Source organism: Ceratotherium simum, chromosome 2 (genome assembly GCF_057802395.1).
Source record: "Ceratotherium simum simum isolate JZ-2026a chromosome 2, ASM5780239v1, whole genome shotgun sequence".
Taxonomy (NCBI): Eukaryota; Metazoa; Chordata; class Mammalia; order Perissodactyla; family Rhinocerotidae; genus Ceratotherium; species Ceratotherium simum.
In genome coordinates, this window is record NC_141901.1 from 19,927,255 (window position 1) to 19,946,247 (window position 18,993).

General features: G+C 37.9%; 1 protein-coding gene across 2 annotated transcripts in view; it reads left to right on the forward strand.

Moving 5' to 3' along the window:
• Positions 1-18,993, forward strand: part of RNF2 (ring finger protein 2) — a 46,965-nt gene that overhangs the window by 1,786 nt on the left and 26,186 nt on the right. The window contains exon 2 of one of the 2 annotated variants that reach the window (XM_087438883.1): positions 1,182-1,240. The exons of the other annotated variant lie outside the window; for it this stretch is intronic. The gene's annotated coding sequence lies outside the window, so the exon portion shown is untranslated. The remainder of the gene's footprint in view (positions 1-1,181; positions 1,241-18,993) is intronic. 2 annotated transcript variants of the gene reach the window in all.

An 18,993-nucleotide genomic window follows, 5' to 3' on the forward strand; every position in this document is an offset into this window, starting at 1 on the left:
AGTGAAATGGAGAATTCATGGAGGAAAACTGCCTGAGTAGGCTAGTCCGTTGGAGTATTTGAAAAATATGCTGATGGTCCTCAAATGTGCTGCATAGAAAAATTTCACATTAGAACCACTAACATAATGTAGACAATGTAGACATTCAAAATACTGAGAATTTTGAGTTTTTCTCTGTGTGGAGCTCTCGGACAGTTTAGCCTCCTGGGTTTGTGTGGATAGAAATATAGAGCAGGTCAGCAAACATCTTTGGAATTTCATTTGTCTATTACTGACTTTCAGTGTGTGGTGTCAGGTCTCTCTCTTTAATCTGATTTATTCATGATTTGTATTTATATTATGCAGTCTTTGGAGTAAAGGTGATATATGTCTAATGAATAATATATAACCAGATGTTTCAGTGACAGTTTCATTTCTATACATTAGCGAAGAAGCGTAATTCCTTCCAGCAAGAAAAGTGAGTTAACATTAAAATGCACTTTATTAAGATTACAGCAGCATTTCTGGTATGACTTAAAGCACCTCATAATTTTGTAGCAACTCATTTATTAAATCTGGAGAAACTGAACAATGCATCATAGTTCACAGTTTTTAAAAAAGGAAAAATACTGTGAGATTATGTACATTCTACACTCATACAGATCTACACTTGATTTTTAGTGTTTATTACACATGTGGAAGACAGACATTGTCATCAGACACCAGTTATTTAATTTCCTGGGTTTTTTTTTCATTTCTCTGAAATCTTAGTTATCATGGTAGCTTACTGAATGTTTATTTGCATTTAACTGAGTAGATCCCCATATAATTTGGGTACAAAGGTACAAAAACATTTACCCCGTCCATTCCCTGCAGGCCCAGATATCCTGTCTATTCCCCTCTAGCCTTTCACCTTTTCTACCTAATGTTTCAGATGGGTCCTCTGGTGTCTCTTGTTGTAAGGAGTACAGTTTGGTTGATTTTACATGGATATATTGACTGTGGTAATGGAACTCTTGGCACTTAAGTAGATGCTGGTGTTAGTATGTCCATAGGCAGGAGCTAGATGATGAGTCCCTGACTATAGATGCTAAGGGGTAGGTGGTCCATTATCCAATTTTATACTCTGTGGAGGAACTCCAGTGGAATTGGCCATTGACTTTCAAGTTTCAAATTCTTTTCCCTTCTCTTTTGTCTTACAGATGTTAGGCAGCTGACGTGGACTAGTGTGTCTGGGCCTACTGATACCTCTTGTTGGATGGTCAGCAGCTATATACCTTACTAAAAATTCCAAGAAAGATTTCTATTGCTTGAATTTGCTTTCTCCCATTTCATTTAGAGAATGGATTAACAACATGTTTGCTGTTTCTATATATCTGCCATTTTGTCATAATTTTAAAAAATCAGTTTATTAAGTACAATAATGAAAAATTATCTTTGAAATTAACCTCAGATTAAATTGATGAGGGCATCTTATTAAGTAAAGTAACAGACCATATGAAAAATATCAAAGCATTTTGGTCATTTGTTTTCAACAGATGTGTTGATTATGGACACTTCTGCAAGGGGGATTTCTTTGTGTTTCTATGCTGTAGAGTGGAGTTGTATTTTATGAAGAGCTTAGATTCTAAAGTCAATGTGTAAAATGAAAATCACATGTAGTAAAAAAAAATAATGCTTGAAAATCCCTTAGGAAGGAAGAACAACATACCAGTAAGTTCAGCTTAGCTTTAGTGTTGGAACAGATCGCTGTTTCTTTTGTTGAACGCTAGATGAAGTAGTTAGCTTGCATTTAGGGGCCATGTTGAACAACAGCAAAAAAAAAAGTCTTTAAATGTAAGAATCACATTCAGCATGGCATAATGCTCACACTAGGAGAGGCTTGAGGGAACTGAGACCACTGAGGAACAGCAGATCAGCTCTACCATCTCAGATTTTTCTCTAGGATATGTGCTCTAGTAAGAGGAGATGGCTGTGTGTGCTTGGAAGAGCCTGCACTATTTAAGTATTTCTCTTTGCCTCTCTTTTTTTTCTCTCCAAGCTGCATAGTTTAAATCACAAAAGCTAAATGATTTTTATGCTGTAACTTAACAGACACAAATTTAAAGGGTTTTGAGTTATTATTTATAAAATAGATTTTATCAATAGGAATAACTCCAGACTTTCTTTACTTTCCTCTTCAGTGAAGCAGCAGGTTATCTCAGAGGAGAGCAGTTGGAATTACTGTGTTTAACAATGTGTTGGTGTCCAGTAGAGAAAACAGAAACTTCAATAGGGACTGCAACAGAGGAGATTTAATATAAGGAGTGGGTTTAGATGAGTGTAAGAGCAAAAAGAGAACATCACAGTATCAACCTAAGAGCTCAGAGAAAAGGTTCCATTGGCCTGCTTCTGAACCTTTGAGGAGGTCAGTGTTGTTCAGCTGCTGATAAGGCTGGTTCTGGGAGTACCGAAAGAAGCTGGAGGCTAAACTAATTGCTGCTGCCAGGAACTAGAATAAAGTCCCGTCATCCTTCTTCTTGCTTTCCAATCTCCATTTACTACCTACATTGGCAAAGCCTAACTGGAAGCCTCCTGGCAGAAGAGTCAGTGAAGGGCCGGCCCCGTGGCTTAGCGGTTAAGTGTGCGCACTCCGCTACTGGCGGCCCGGGTTTGGATCCCGGGCGCGCACCAACGCACCGCTTCTCTGGCCATGCTGAGGCTGCGTCCCACATACGGCAACTAGAAGGATGTGCAACTATGACATACATACAACTATCCACTGGGGCTTTGGGGAAAAAAAAGGAGGAGGATTGGCAATAGATGTTAGCCCAGAGCCGGTCTTCCTCAGCAAAAAGAGGAGGATTAGCATGGATGTTAGCTCAGGGCTGATCTTCCTCACAAAAAAAAAAAAAAAGAAGAGAGTGAAATATACTTGTACAGTCTCAACCACAGCACCATAGATCTGAGTCTAGAATGGTGGTTTTGAAGTTGAGAGACAATGAGTAAATGACCTACACAAATCGTATAGGTTAAAATACAATAAATAAGGAACTCTGTCCTTACCTTGCCTGTTCAAAAAACATTTATTGATTATCCTCTATGTGCCAGACCCCCTGCTAGAGATTAGGGATAGAAAAATGAATTGAACAAAGTCTCTGTCCTTGAGGAATTTACAATCTAAGTGGAGATGACAAATAAACTACTGTACAGTGTGTTCAATGCAATAACAGGTGACTGATGTGCTTTGGGAACCCGAAGGACATAGTGGCCTCCTTGCCTCTTCTCTGCCTAACTAAACTTAATGACTACTATTTTTATTTTGTATCTTGATCAAATCCAACTTTATTCTCTAACTGCTGTGTTCAGTCCAACTCCTATGAAAGCCTCAATTTTGACGTGTAATCATAATCATTATTAGTTAAGTATTTCTCTGTGCTTTATTCATGACTAGATTGTAAAGACCATCACTTTCTCTGTACTTTTAGCTTAGCCTAGCACTGTGCACATAGAAGATATTTGAGAAATTTACTTTTGCAATGGATAATGGGAATTAAAATATTGATCATTACCTTTGCAGACATTGTTTCCTCCTTCCAAGATCATTAGAAAATAGTTGGGTAGAGTGTTATTTGATTTTACAGATGTGATAAAATAATTGGTTAATTTAAACTGTATAGAACCAATAGCTGATCTAGAAATAAGACTTTGGATTTCTAATGTGCTGTATTCTAGAGCCAGCAATTTTGGCAGGGATTCCATTTGATGGCTACCTAAAATCCTCTTCTACCTCTTTTATTATTTTATAGCCTAATGCTATAAAATCTCAGTTATTTATGGGGGGAAAGAAAAGACAAAGGTCCTTTAGTTTATTTCCTAAAAATAAAAACGTGGTTTCTTTTTACATTGTTCTTTTTAACTGTCCACTCTTTGTCTTTTTTTTCTACTCCCTTGTATTGATTACCACTTCGTCTATTAACTATGGTAAAATGTGCAAATCTGCAGTACTTCATTTTGATTTCTTTTTAGAAGAATGTTCTACTTGTTTCCCCCACCATACACGCACTATGTTCATTTAACCTAAAATCAGCTGATTCTTCACTTTTAGAAAGATGTATGCCTCCATGCCAGTAATTGCATTAAACCTTCACTATTTACGCTATTTACTATATAGAGTCTAAGTCAGTCTGGGACGACTGTCTTGGAATCCAGCCAAATATTTAATAGAAGGCTTCACTGTATTACAGAAGAGGTAGTGTTGTGTATAGTAGAGAAGCTTCAAAATTGAAGGCAGGAAACTTGGTTTTTAGGTCTGGTTCCAGTACTAGCAAGATTCTTGGCCTTTCTGTCTGTTTTCTCTTCTATATAAAAAAAAAAAAAAAAAAAAATCACTCTCGCTGACCTTACAGGTTATTTGTAAAGACGTAAGAGGTAATATAGGTAAAAGGAGTTTTGTAAACAGCAAAGCGCGTTGTAAATAAAAGGGGTGTATGTGAAGAAAGAGAGAGAGGTTGATTGACCTATGGCATAGATCTTAGGGATAGTTTTGTGTCTACTTTCAAGTTTTTGAGTTTCCATATTTAAAAGAAAGTTGTTAGGGTGAAAATGGGGTGTGAGAGGAGTTGTGGATGTCCTATAACCCTACTTGTCCCAAGTCTGGTAGATAGTGTAGTATTACCTCCCCTTTACAGAATTGCCTTCTAAGGTTGCCGTGCCTCATTAATTTTTTTTCACCAGGGTTAAAGATCTTGCTTATTTCATGAGATAATACCCTAACTTTGCTCATACAAATAGGAACAATGCTACCACTTTGCAGATTGTTTAAATGACAAGGCCCTGAGGGAGTAGGGGAAACAGATGCTATTACTATTTTGACTGGAAGTTACCTATTGTGCTTTTGTTTTATTTAAATGTTATTTTATAATATCAATTACAGGAAATCTCTTTGCTTTTAAAAATATGCTTAGCAAGATTGGAAATCATTTCTTGTTAAGTTTTAATAAATTTATCCTCTTATTCTTTTTTTTTTTTTCTTTTGCTGAGGAAGATTTGCCCTGAGCTGACATCTATCTGTGCCAGTCTGCCTCTATTTTGTCTGTGGGTCGCCACCATAGCATGGCTGCTGACGAGTGGTGTAGGTCTGCACCCAGGCACCAAACCTGGGCCCCTGAAGTGGAGCGTGCTGGACTTAACCACTAGGCCATGGGGCTGGCCCCCCTATCCTCTTATTCTTGATCTTAAAAGTTTTAATTGGCATGTTTGTGAAGAAAACATACCTCATTGAATTAGTAAAGTAATGGAAATATGTGGTTAAAGGCTCTCAAATACTGATAGTTGAGTATTGTCTAAAATATTAAGATAAAGTTTCTCTAGTCTTAATATTATTATAGTCAGTTATGTTTATATTCCAGAGTAGATCTCATTTACCAGTTTGGGTTAACCAGTGATAACTTATCAGTGTAGTCTCCTGAAATATTTTTTTTCCCAGAAGTCTCCATAACTTTTGAAAAACCAACGTTACAGTTATGTATAATACAGATAACATGATTATCAATGCCAATTTAATTTATTCTGAAACTTTTTGGTAATCTGTTGGAATAACTGATTTATGAGAATTAAGACAATATTAGTGTGCCAGTGAGAAAAAAAAGTTTCACAGGAAAATAAGCTATCATTCATTTCTTAAATGGATTGTTTTTAGTTTTAATCCCTGTGTTCAGTATGTTGCTTAGTCCTTTCAAAAGTAGGTTAAGAGCTAAGAATGGGAAAAAAAATCCAAAAATTAGTAAATTGTCTTTTTATCAAATATTGTAATATTCAGTTGTCACTTTATTAATGTTTTAAAATCTGTTTTTTAATTTTGGAAGATTTAAGAAGTAGAAAGAAAAAATCATCCATGCTTTCAATACTCAATTTTAATTGCTCTTAAATTTTGGTGTATTTCCTTTTGGAAATAAATTTTAGCTTTTGGTTTTTGTTTTGTTTAAAGCATAGTTTTAACTGTAATTTATATGTAGACCTAAATTTATATGTATTTTTAAATCTAACTTTAGATATCATAAATATTTTCTATGCCATAACCAATTTAGCAACATTTTTGATGTCTGCATAATATTTCAAGTAGATGTACCATAGTGTGTTTACCCATTTCCTTATAGTTGGATCCTAAGGTTCCTTTTAGCTTTGTGTTTATGTTGATGATAGGGAGGTCCAACATTCATTGTGGCGGCCTGACAAAAGTAATTAACAAGCAGTGCGTATGTCTTCATAAGTTTACCCCTCCAAGAATGAATCTGTAATTATCTTTGATGGCAGTAGCTTGTTGTGCAGTACAGCTGAAGAAAAATGAGAAGGAATTAGAGAAGATAGCCTCTGTTTTCCTGTTAACATTTGGGATTCTTTTTTAGACAGTGTGGAGCAAGTCTTCTTGGCCTTCAGTCCAGGGATCTCTTAATGGTCCATGAATACTCTGAAATTTTGGTGTGTGTTCTTTTGTGTGGTATTCCCCCCACTGTCCCCCTGGGTGAGAGTTGCTAACCTTTATCAGATTCTCAAGGAGGGTGTGCTTTCAGAAAAGTTAGGAACCATAGATTTATAGATTTTGTTAAAAAGCAGAGGTAGAGGGAAAACTGTATAAAAAGTACTGGAAAACGGTATCTGTTGTATGGAATTAATGTCAGTTTTCCTTTCTGTTTATTGTTCAATAATATAGAATCAGTTTTGCCTAGGAGAGAATGGATTTTGCTCCTTTAGCTACTTAAGTTTTTTTTTATTATGTTATTATAGTTTTCTCTTTTTAACGTTATTTGAAGAACTCACAGTAAGATTATCAAAGTCTGCTAATAAGTAGCTTTGCCCTAATAGACATTAAAGTATATATATACCTAAATATGTATTGCTGACCTTAAGCAAATAGACAGCTAGTTATTTCTCTAGTAAAAATGGGTTTATTCGAGATCAACAAAGAATTGCAATTCAGGATCCATGTTACCTGCCAGAACGTAACTGTTATATAGCTGTAATTGTAGCACAGATGCAAATTAGTGGCCTCTCTCATCACTTTCCCTTACAGTACCGTTGCATATGGTGTTAATAATTGTTATTTTTAATGATTGGAGGAATTTCCTGGTGTTGATGTTGCAGCGAATGTCTTCATGCTGATGGCATTGTTACCGTAGTGATAATAGTAATAATGGTATGTTTGGTGGGGTCGTTAAGGGCATGGCCACCTTAGTCAGACAGACCTGGGTTTGAGTTTTGCCTCTGACACTGAGACCTTTAAGCAAGTTCCTTGCTTGTTTGTTTATTTAGTTATTTATATTTTGGCTCGATTTCCTTATTTATTAAATGAAGGCAATACTAGTCCATACTTCATAGGTGTTATTAGAATTAAGCCAGGTTTCATATAAAGTGGTAAACACTATAAATGTTACCTGTTATTACTGATAGCATTATTTCCTAGGACTGGGATTACTGGGTGAAAGAATGTGAATGTTTTTGTGTATCTCTGGAGATGAATTGCCTAGCTGTTTTCTGAAAAGGTTATTTCAGTTGCTGTTAGGAGAATGTGGAGGCATCAGCCTTCAGCTTTTTCTCTTATTTTTCTTAATCTAATTATTTTCTTTTCTGTGTGACTGTCTCACCACAGATTTAATTTTTCGTCAGATTATGCCCTTGACAGAAATGTAGACCCTGTTGGTATATTTTCAGTGACACAGCGAATGTTGCTGTACATCCTACACTGTTGCTTGCTGAAGCTGATGTGTGTTCATCAGCACGTCTGCTGCTTCTGGCAGGAATCTGCACTTGATGGGCAGTTCTCTTCCCAGGAAGAGATAACAGCCTTGGTACTACTTTTCAGAAGACATTAGCTTCTATTCTGGCATATGAGGCTTTAGTCTAAAAGGCAGTGCTTACTAGACTTCCCTTTTCAGCTTTGTTATTAGTGATAAACTTATGTAAATCTTTAAGCTTTGCTTTATGCCTTAGTTGTGTTTCACACCTCCATCTCAAAGATAGAGATACAGATGTCTGTGCCATAAAATCTGCAGATATTTTTTGGGAGCCAGCCATGTGTGCTTATGGCATAGAGCAGCAGTCTACAGCCACATAGTAAGCTGGTTACTGCTACCACATCAGTATGCTCCCTTGCTTACACATTCCTGTAATCTGGGTAGGGATGTGAAGTGAAGTTGGTATCCTCCCTTGCTCTGCTTAGGAACTCAGAATTTTTCTGCTCTGCTCAGGAAATTATCAATGTCCTTTGAGTCTCTTGGTCCTAGGGCACTGGGAGAATTAAAAATAGTCCCTCTCTAACTAAGAATGTGGTTAGTTTGTGGTATAGATAGAGTTGGTATGTTTTCAAGGCGAGAGCCTAGATTATGCCAACATCTGAGGTGTAAACTACTAGTGAGTCAGTAGTTTGGCAGTAGGTCACTAGATAAAAAATAATTGGATGAAGCAGTACACTGGGAAACCCCTTAGGCAAGCAGAGGTTGAGACATTCTTAGAAGAGTTACAAAATCTAGACTAGCAGATGAGAACTGGGAGATAAAGTACCAGCGTTAGGAATGTCTGGTCAGAGGAACAAGGATTCAGGAAATCAACAAAAATGGAAGGTTCTGACCAAATGGGGCAAAAAATAACACAAGAGAAAGAAACAAATCAGCCCCCCCCCCCAAATGTACAACCTCTAGCACCAAGGATAACCAGTTCAGAGGAAAATCTGTAGCCAGCTCATTGTTTAAAATATATATGCAACAAGCCAAACGGACGCGGAGAGGTATGGTATCAGCTATTTTCTTTAAGACAAGGAAAAAAATGCAGAAAGCCTTGGCTATGACTTGGAAATGCTAGATGTATGAACTTTAATACACAATATGCCTCTTTTTAACCTGCTTTGAAAGGAAAAGATTGGAGGAAATGACTGGTTGTGGCTGGGTGAAGTATTCCAGTTGAAAAAAGTTGCTAAAGCTACAATAGTTTTTTAGTTCGAGAGGATAGGACTGTCTTTAGGCACTGTGCTGTTATGGACATTTAAGCAAGTTTTTTTTTTTTTGTGAGAAAGATCAGCCCTGTGCTAACATCTGCCAATCCTCTTTTTTTTTTTTTTTTTTTTTTGCTGAGGAAGACTGGCCCTGGGCTAACATCCGTGCCCATCTTCCTCCACTCTATATGGGATGCCGCCACAGCATGGCTCGCCAAGCAGTGCATTGGTGCACACCCGGGATTCGAACTGGCGAACCCCGGGCTGCCACAGTGGAGCACGTACACTTAACTGCTTGCGCCACCGGGCCGACCCCTTAAGCAAGCTTTTTGATCCACAAAATATTAGAGCTAAGAGGGCTCTTGATACTAGTTAATATAAATTTTTAAGTTTGCAAATAAGGAAATTGGATCCTCAGCTAAAGTGACTAGCCCTAGTTCACCCAAGGATTTAGAAGCAGAGTTTCTTTATCATTAGAGAATATTTGTGGAAAATTTGTGGCTACTCCTATTTCAATAACTAATATTTCTGTTATTAAATTGTCTCCACCTAGGGGCAACAAATATTTTGCAAGGCTGAGTACAAACATGGGAGAAAACTGCTGAGGGGGACTTGATTCATCACTGCTTTTGAGGAAGAGTCAGCCTGGTAACAGTTGTGTTAACTTTTGCAAGGGAAAAGGAGGCAGTATGCCTAATGCTTCCTCTCTTATTTCATAACCATGTTAAGGAATTTATAAACTCTGTATACCTGAGTTAGGCAGCACATTTACTGTTGACAGTCTGAGAAGTTAGTATGTTAAGCTTATATTTTAGTTATCATATACACACTATATAAGCATATAATATATATATATTCACATGTATAAATTTTTTTTCTCTTTTCCCATCTTATGAGTTAAAAGATAGCATGGTAACTTCACCACTGGAGAAGAAATGAACTAAACAATAAATGATGTTGGGACAAATTGCCAGTTACATGGGCAGGAGCGGGACTGGGAGCCAGATCCCAACTTCATAAATGTAAAAAATGAACCTCTGAAAGTATTAGAAGAAAGTATGGGTGGATGGTGGATGTTTTAATAATTTTAGAATGTGCATAATCTTTCCAAAGAACCCATAGAGGAAAAGATAAATACGTTAAATATTATGTAAAAAATAGAATCTATGGCCTAAAGAAGTCAAAGACAAAAGACAGAACAGCAAACTGGGGAAAAATACTTAACACTCATGACAGGCAAAAGGTCAATTTCCTTAACAGAAAAAGTTCTCACAAATTAGCTTTTTAAAAAATCTAATGGAAATGGATATGAATAAGTAATTGACAGACCAAAAAATGGCCAATAAAGCTGTGAAAAGATACTCAGCTTCACTCACAATTGGAAGCCTTGCAAATTAAAACAATGAAATATCATTTCCCACCTATCAGATTGGGCAGGCTTTAAAAAAATAGTTGCTATTCCTTAATTGGTAGAAGGTTAAATTGGGATAGCAATTTAGTAGTACTTGTCAGAGTAAAAAAATTTTGCTTGCCTTTTGATCCTTTAATTTTGCTTCCAGGAATTTGCCTAGGCAGCTTCTTACCTAGGATAACTTACTGTCAAAGGTGGAGTCAACAAAACGTACGCTAAACCAGTGAGTGAGTGAATGGGAAACCACATCTTTGTTGTGGGGCAATTTTCAGGAAATTCTAGTAGCATTTGGAAATGCTAGGAGTTTCCTTAGGTCACTAAAATACTAGTCTTTAGCTGGAACAGTGGGTTCTCAACCCTGGCTGCGCATAAAAACCATCTGGCCGCCTTTCTAACCATACCAGGAGCCCCGGAGAAAATGATTCAGTTGGTTTGAAATGGGACCTCGTTATCAGAATTATTTAAAAGCTCTCCAGGTGACTCCTGTATGCAGCCAAATTTAAGAACTGCTCTAGAAGACGACTGTTTTTCCTGTGGGTGCATTTAATTCTATTTTGGCAGAAGATAAGGCTCCATTGGGCAAGTAAACTGAAGACCTTTTTTTTTTTCACTTTCTCCCACTCTGCCATTGGCTTTCTTTTGATAATTTGGGTTCAACTGGTGTATTAGTGTCCTATTGCTGCTGTAACAAATTACCACAATATAGTGGCTTAAAAACAACACAAGTTTGTTATCTTACAGTTCTGACAGAAGTCCAAAATAGATCTTAAGGGATTAGAATCAAGGTGTTGGCAGCCCTGTGTTCCTTCTGGAGGCTCTAGGGGAGAGTTCTTGTCCTTTCCTTTTCTAGCTTCCTCAGGCCTGCCTGTATCTTCTTGGCTTATGAGTCCTTCCTCCATCTTCAAGGCAGCGTCATATTTTCAGATTTCTCTCTTTGACTGCTACCCCTGCCCCCTTCATCATATCACCTTCTCTCTTATAAGGATCCTTGTGATCACATTGGGCCAAACCCAGAAAATTTAGGATAATCTCCCCATCTCAAGATTCTTAATTTAATCATGTTGGCATGTGAATATGTAACCTTACATGTTTGCCATGTAAGGTTACATATTCACAAATTCTGGGCATGAGGATGTGGATACCTGGGGGGGGTCTATTATTCAACCTACCACAGTTGGAGACTTAATTCATAAGGCCACTAAAAATTTACAAACAATATTTTAGTGTATCTTAGATAGATACTAGCCCAAAGTAAACTGGCCTCTATACAGTAAGTTATGGTTGGTGTTTATTATCTCTCAGGAACAATCTGCAGTTTTTCTTTTATTGCTAGAAATGTAGATTGGATAGAGTAGGCTGACTTGTCTCGTTTTTGTGACAAGAATAATAGCTATCATATGTTCTTCACAGAATCCTGTGAAATAGGTACTTTATTTCAATCTTGGCAGGATTTCATACTGAGATTTTTGTAGGGTCTCTGAAGAGTAGTTTACGTAGCAGGGTTGAGGTTCACTAATAGGTTTCTTCCTGTCCAGTAGTATTGCTGATGAGTTGTTTTTGAACCAGATGCAGATAATCCATGACATTGGTATATGATGGGACAGTTTTTTGAACAGTACTCATCCCACACCTGTGAGTTCAGTTAACAAGCTCAGAGTGTCCTTTGATCCTTATTCCGTTTTTTTCCCACTGCATGTTCTTTTCTCGTATAGTTTTGACTACTATATGCTGAAGTTTCTCACCGGAACCTTTCATGCTTCAGATGCGTTTATTCTCCTGGGTGACCTGTATGTATGTACATTATGTGCAACAAGTTCAAAACTGAATTCAGCTTCTCATCCCTTCCTAGAAATGCATACCATTCCCGGTTTAAAAACATTAAAAATATTTTTTTATTTTGGTGAAATATATATAACATAAAATTTGCCATTTTTAAGTGTACAATTCAGTGGCATTAAGTGCATTCACATTGTTGTGTAACCGTCACCACTCTCTGTCTCCAGAACTTTTTCATCTTCCTAAACTGAAACTGTGTACTCAATAACAGTAATTCCTTATTACCTCCTCCTCCCCAGCCCTGGTAACCATCATTTTACTTTCTGTGAATTGGGCTATTCTGGGTACTTCACATAAGTGGATTAATACAATCTTTGTCCTTTTGTGTTAGGCTTATTTTATTTAGTATACTGTTTTAGAGTTTTTTGTGGAATCTTTAGAGTTTTCTCCGTATAAGATAATGTCATCTATAAACAGATACTTTTACTTCTACCTTTCCAATTTGGATGCCTTTTATTTCTTTTTCTTGCCTAGATGATCTGGCTAGTACTTGCAATAATATGTTGAATAGATATGGTGAAAATACCATTTCCTGTTTTGCTATCTCACTTTTTTAACATCAGCATCCAAACAGCCACAAGCTTGGGAGCTTGTGGCTTTACTCTTCTCTCTTTCTCATTTCCTATATCCCGTGTATTTTACCTGCTAAGTATTCTTCAGCTCTGCCCTTCCTAATTCATCCTTATTATTAACAGCCCCATTGTAAGAATTTCTTATGTGGATTATTGCACAAGCTCTTTAATTAGTATTCTTGCCTCCTTCAAGTTCATCATCCACTATTGCCAGAGTTAATTTGTGTTTCAAATACACATCTGACCTTGTCATTCCACCGTGGATCTTTCCTGACACCTTTGCATGGCGTATTAGGCCTCCCTGATCTGGTCCACAGTTGAATTCTTCAGCCTCACTCTCTGCTACTCCCTCCCTCACTCTTCTCACTCATGTAGTAGTGAACCACTTGGAGTTTCCCATACACACCATGCTGAGTTGTGCTTTTGCTTTTTATGTTGGTCCTTCTGGATTGCTTTCCTTTCCTCAGTTGGTTAACTTCTACTTAGCTTTAAACTCTGCTCCAAGGAGGAGTCTCTCTCTAGGAAACCAGTTCTGCTCCTCTATTTGACTGCTGCTTTGTGCTCTTGTAGCATTTACGATATTGTATTGAAAACATGTTCAGGGCTCACTAGCCAATAAACTCTTGGAGGGTCTCATTTCCTATCACATGTTAACTCTCAATAAATGTTTCCTAAACTGTTGAACTCAACGAACTCAACTTTTTTATTATGGGTCTGTTAGCGTCTAATATGGATAGGCAAAAGGATAGAAGGAAAACAAGGCTGCTGCTGATGTAATTGGTGTTGACTAATATTAGACCTTGATAGGTGCATCCTGAAGCCTTGGGGAAAGACTGAATTGGGCCATTAAGAAAGTATATTTGTGTGTTGGGAGGGGAGGTGGAGAGGAGTGAAGGAGTGTTGGAGGAGATGAGTATGTGATGAGAAGTATGGTGGGAGGGCACAGATCACACTAAATTATCTAGAGCTGCATTTTAAATGGTGCTTTAAAAAATCTTAAAACATTTATTTTTCCTGTTACAATAGCTTAATTATATAGAGACTACAAAACATTTAAGTCTGTTACCAGTACTCAAAAACTTAATTAAGACTGGATAATGGGGCCGGCCCTGTGGCTTGGTGGTTGAGTGCGCGCGCTGCGATGCTGGCGGCCCGGGTTCGGATCCCGGGTGCGCATTGAGGCACCACTTCTCTGTCCATCCTGGGGCCGAGTCCCACATGCAGCAACTAGAAGGGTGTGCAGCTATGACATGCAACTATCTACTGGGGCTTTGGGGGCAAAAAATAAAATAAATAAAATTTAAAAAAAAAAAAAAAAAAAAGACTGGATAATGAAGATTTGGTAAATCACCTCTGAAAGATTCCTGCTCTGTGTTCCACGGTGTGGAAGAAATATAATCCAATTAGGAATTGATTATATTACCTTATAAAATAAAGAAGCTATTAGGTTACCAAAAGTAATTGAGGTGAATATTGCAGATGTTTAGCAAAATGACAACTTTTTCGATAAAGAACACTTTCTTTGTATCTTTAGAAGCTTGTAGAAATTAGTGTCTGTCTAACAGCTGTGGTTTTAGATTAAACTGCTGCAAGTGGTTTTTATGAGATAATACTTACTGCCGGCAATGTTATGATGGCAGTTAGATTTCTTACTCGGAATTTATTTCTCCCTGGTTTGCCTAGACTTGAGTAAATTTCTAAAATAACACCTGTGTCCTGTAAGCAGGCAGTGTTTTAAGGAAGAAATAGTTTGCTCATTCATGTGTTGTATAATACAATACAAGACAAAAAGAAAAATACTAAAGATTGGGAGAGTTAATTTGATGTGACTTTTATGTACTCTATGTTCAGAGCAGATAATAACTACAAAAAAAAATGAGAGAGAGTTTCTTAGTTTTTTTCTTAGTTTGTTTAGTGCTTAGGGAAGCAAATCTGAAACACAAATGAAGCAAAACGCTTTATAGGAAAATGGGATAATAAGTAATTTAAAAGTGATTGTATTTTCTGATATATATTCCACAGTTTAAAAAACAAATTAAGGAAATAAGTTATATACATTAAGACATAAGTGTTGTCTGTGAGGAGTTGGTTATATAGTTACGCTTAGCTTTGGTAAGTGTGGTAGGCTCAAAAGATATCCACATTCTGGGGCTGGCCCAGTGGCGTAGCGGTTAAGATTGAGCACTCTGCTTCAGTGGCCCGGGGTTCGCAGGTTCGGATCCCAGATGCAGACCTGCGCACTGCTCGTCAGGTCATGCTGTGGCGGCATCCCATATACAAAATAGAGGAAGATAGGCAAACATGTTAGCTCAGGGCCAATCTTCCTCAGCAAAAAGAGGATTGGCAATAGATGTTAGTTCAGGGCCAATCTTCCTCACACACAAAAAAATAAAAAGCAAAAGATATCCACATTCTAAACCCTGGAATCTGTAATGTCACTTTTTTTTGAGGGAGAGGTCTTTGCAAATGTCATTAGATTAAAGATCTTGATATGAGGAGATTATCCTGGATTATCTGCATGGGCTCTAAGTGTCGTCACATGAGTCTTGTAAGAGAGAGGCAGAGGGAGATGACTCGCACAGAAAAGGAGGCAGCAATGTGACCACAGAGACAAAGATTGGAGTGATGTGGCCACAAGCCAAGGAACACCAGCAGTTACCTGAAGCTGGAAGAGGCAAGGAACAGTTTCCCATAAAACCTCTGGAGGGAGCGCAGCCCTGCCAACACCTTGATTTTGGCCCCGTGATACTGATTTAGGACTTCTGGCCTCCAGATCTGTGAGAGAGAAATTTCTCTTGTTTTAAACCACCAGACTTGTGGTAATTTGTTACAGCAGTTGTAGGAAACTAATACAGCAATCATTCTTCAAGGTGTAAAGGGACATTTCTAAATAACCCCGTTTACCTACATTCTTTCTCCTTTTAGGGGAGTATAATTTATAGCTCACTCATATTATACTGTAGTTCTATTTCAAATACTCTGAATAGACCAGGCAATTTTTTTTATTGATGTTTTAATAGTTTATAACATTGTGAAATTTTGGGTTGTACATTTTTGGTTGTCCATCACCATATACATGTCTCCCTTCACCTCTTGTACCCACCTCCTACCCCCATTGCCCCTGGTAACCACAATACAGTTTTCTCTGTCCATGTGTTGGTTTATATTCCACATATGAGTGAGATCATACAGTGTTTGTCTTCCTCTTTCTGGCTTATTTCACTTAACATAATACCCTCCAGGCCCATCCATGTTGTTGCAAATGGGACGATTTTGTGTTTTTTATGGCTGAGTAGTATTCCATTATATCTGTATACCACATCTTCTTGATCCAGTCATCAGTTGAGGGGCATTTAGGTTGCTTCCACTTCTTGGCTATAGTGAATAATGCTGCAGTGAACATAGGGGTGCATAAGCCTCTTTGGATTGTTGATTTCAGGTTTGTTGGATAGATTCCCAGTAATGGGATAGCTGGATCATAGGGTATTTCTATTTTTAATTCTTTGAGGAATCTCCATACCATTTTCCATAGAGGCTGCACCAGTTTGCATTCCCACCAGCTGTGTATGAGGGTTCCTGTTTCTCCACATCCTCTCCAACATTTGTTGTTTTTTGTCTTGGTGATTATAGCCTTTCTAACGGGCATGAGGTGGTATCTTAGTGTTGTTTTGATTTGCATTTCCCTGATGATTAGTGATGTTGAACATCTTTTCATGTGCCTATTGGCCATCTGTATATCTTCTTTGGAGAAGTGTCTGTTCATTTCCTCTGCCCATTTTTTGATCGAGTTGTTTGTTTTTCAGTTGTGTGAGTTCTTTATATATTATGGAGATTAACCCCTTGTCAGATATATGTTTTGCAGATATTTTCTCCCAGCTGGTGGGTTGTCTGTTCATCTTGATTCTGGTTTTGTTTGTCTTGTAGAAGCTCTTTAATCTGATAAAGTCCCACTCGCTTATTTTTTCTTTAGTTTCCCTAGTCTGGGTAGGCATGTCATCCGAAAAGATTCCGTTATGACCGGTGTCAAATAGTGTGTTGCCTAGGGCCAGCCCCGTGGCTTAGCGATTAGGTGCATGTGCTCCGCTGCTGGCAGACCTGGTTCGGATCCCAGGCGTGAACTGACGCACCACTTCTCCGGCCATGCTGAGGCCGCGTCCCACATACAGCAACTAGAAGGATGTGCAGCTATGACATACAACTATCTACTGGAGCTTTGGGGGAAAAAAATAAATAAATAAAATTTTTTAAAAATAGTGTGTTGCCTATATTTTCTTCTATGAGTTTTATAGTTTCAGGTCTCACCTTTAGGTCTTTGATCCATTTTGAGTTGTGAATGGCAATAGCAGATTGTCCACTTTCATTCTTTTGCATGTGGCTGTCCAGTTTCCCAACACCATTTATTGAAGAGACTTGCCTTTCTCCATTGTATGTTCTTAGCTCCTTTGTCGAAAATTAGCTGTCCATATACGTGTGGTTTTACTTCTGGGCTTTCACTTCTGTTCCATTGATCTGTGTGTCTGTTTTTGTACCAGTACCATGCTGTTTTGATTACTATTGCTTTGTAGTATGTTTTGAAGTCAGGGATTGTGATGCCTCCAGCTTTGTTCTTTTTTCTCAAGAATGCTGTAGCTATTTGGGGTCTTTTGTTGCCCCACATGAATTTTAGGATTCTTTGTTCTATTTCTGTGAAGAATGTCGTTGGGATTCTGATTGGGATTGCATTGAATCTGTAGATTGCTTTAGGTAATATAGACATTTTAACTATGTTTATTCTTCCAATCCTTGTGCATGGGATGTCTTTCCATTTCTTCATGTCATCATTGATTTCTTTCAATAACGTCTTGTAGTTTTCGTTGTATAGGTCTTTCACCTCCTTGGCAAGATTTATTCCTAGATATTTTATTCTTTTTGATGCAAATGTAAATGGTGTTATCTTTTTGAGCTCTCTTTCTGGCGTCTATTGAGATGACCATGTGGTTTTTATTCTTGGTTTTGTTGATGTGGTGTATCACGTTGATTGATTTGCGGATGTTGAACCACCCCTGCGTCCCTTAGACCAGGAAATTTTTATGTTTAAAGCAACTGGCAAACATTTTTAGGCACAGAACTCTGAGGTTTTAGCTCAAAATAAGTTATATTTAAAGCTCCCTTTTTTGGGTAAAATGTTTCATCCAATCTGGAAGGTCCCTCATGGCCTTTTTCTTATAGCTACACTCTGGTAAGAGTACAGTTTAGACTCCTAAAATTTTACATCACAGTGTCAGCCCTTTTGTCTGCACATCTGCTATTTAATATGAATTTTTCTTTCACTCATACTGTAGAAAATGTACATTTGAGGTTCTTATTGAGAATTGAGTTATAAATTCACTATGACCCAGCATGTGCCAGGATCTCACTAGAGATAACCGAACATTATGTTCCTTTCTAAAATAATTTAATTATTTTTTGAAAGGGCATTAATGTAAAATATTTAATAAGTTAAGAAGTGGCTAAGTAATATTTTCCCTAGTCTTTTACACATGGGGGGGGGAAGCTGAGAAATAAGAATGCTTATTTATTGAAATAAATAAAGGAAATTATATCCTCTCAGTTTTATGGCTGTCATTCATAGAATGCACCAGGCATTTATATGGATATCTCATTCAACTTTGCCAATGACCCTGAAAATTTTTGTCACTTTGCAGATTTAAAAAAAGAAAAAGTAGGGGCCAGCCCGGTGGCGCAAGTTGTTAAGTGCGCACGCTCTGCTGTGGTGGCCTGGGGTTTGCCAGTTCGGATCCCGGGCACGCACCAACGCACTGCTTGTAGAGCCATGCTGTGGCGGCGTCCCATATAAAGTAGAGGAAGATGGGCACGATGTTAGCTCAGGGCCAGTCTTCCTCAGCAAAACGAGGAGGATTGGCATCGGATGTTAGCTCAGTGGTGATCTTCCTCACCAAAAAAAAAAAAGCCTTGAGAGATTGAGAAATTTGCTTGTGGATCCATAGCCAGTAACAGCCAGTGCTAGGATGCAAACTCAAGCTGATCCAGTTCCAAAAATCATTTACTGTGCTTTCTAGTTGTCTCATTGGTTGTACCATAACGTAAGGACGTTCCTAAAATGTGAAGTTCTCTGCCCTTATTCTTGAGGAATTTATGGTTTAGTGGATCTATTTTTCCTTCTAGGGGAGCTAGAGAATAGTCTTGGGAGCAATGTATGGCCCAGTCACAGGATTTGAGAGTCTTGGGGA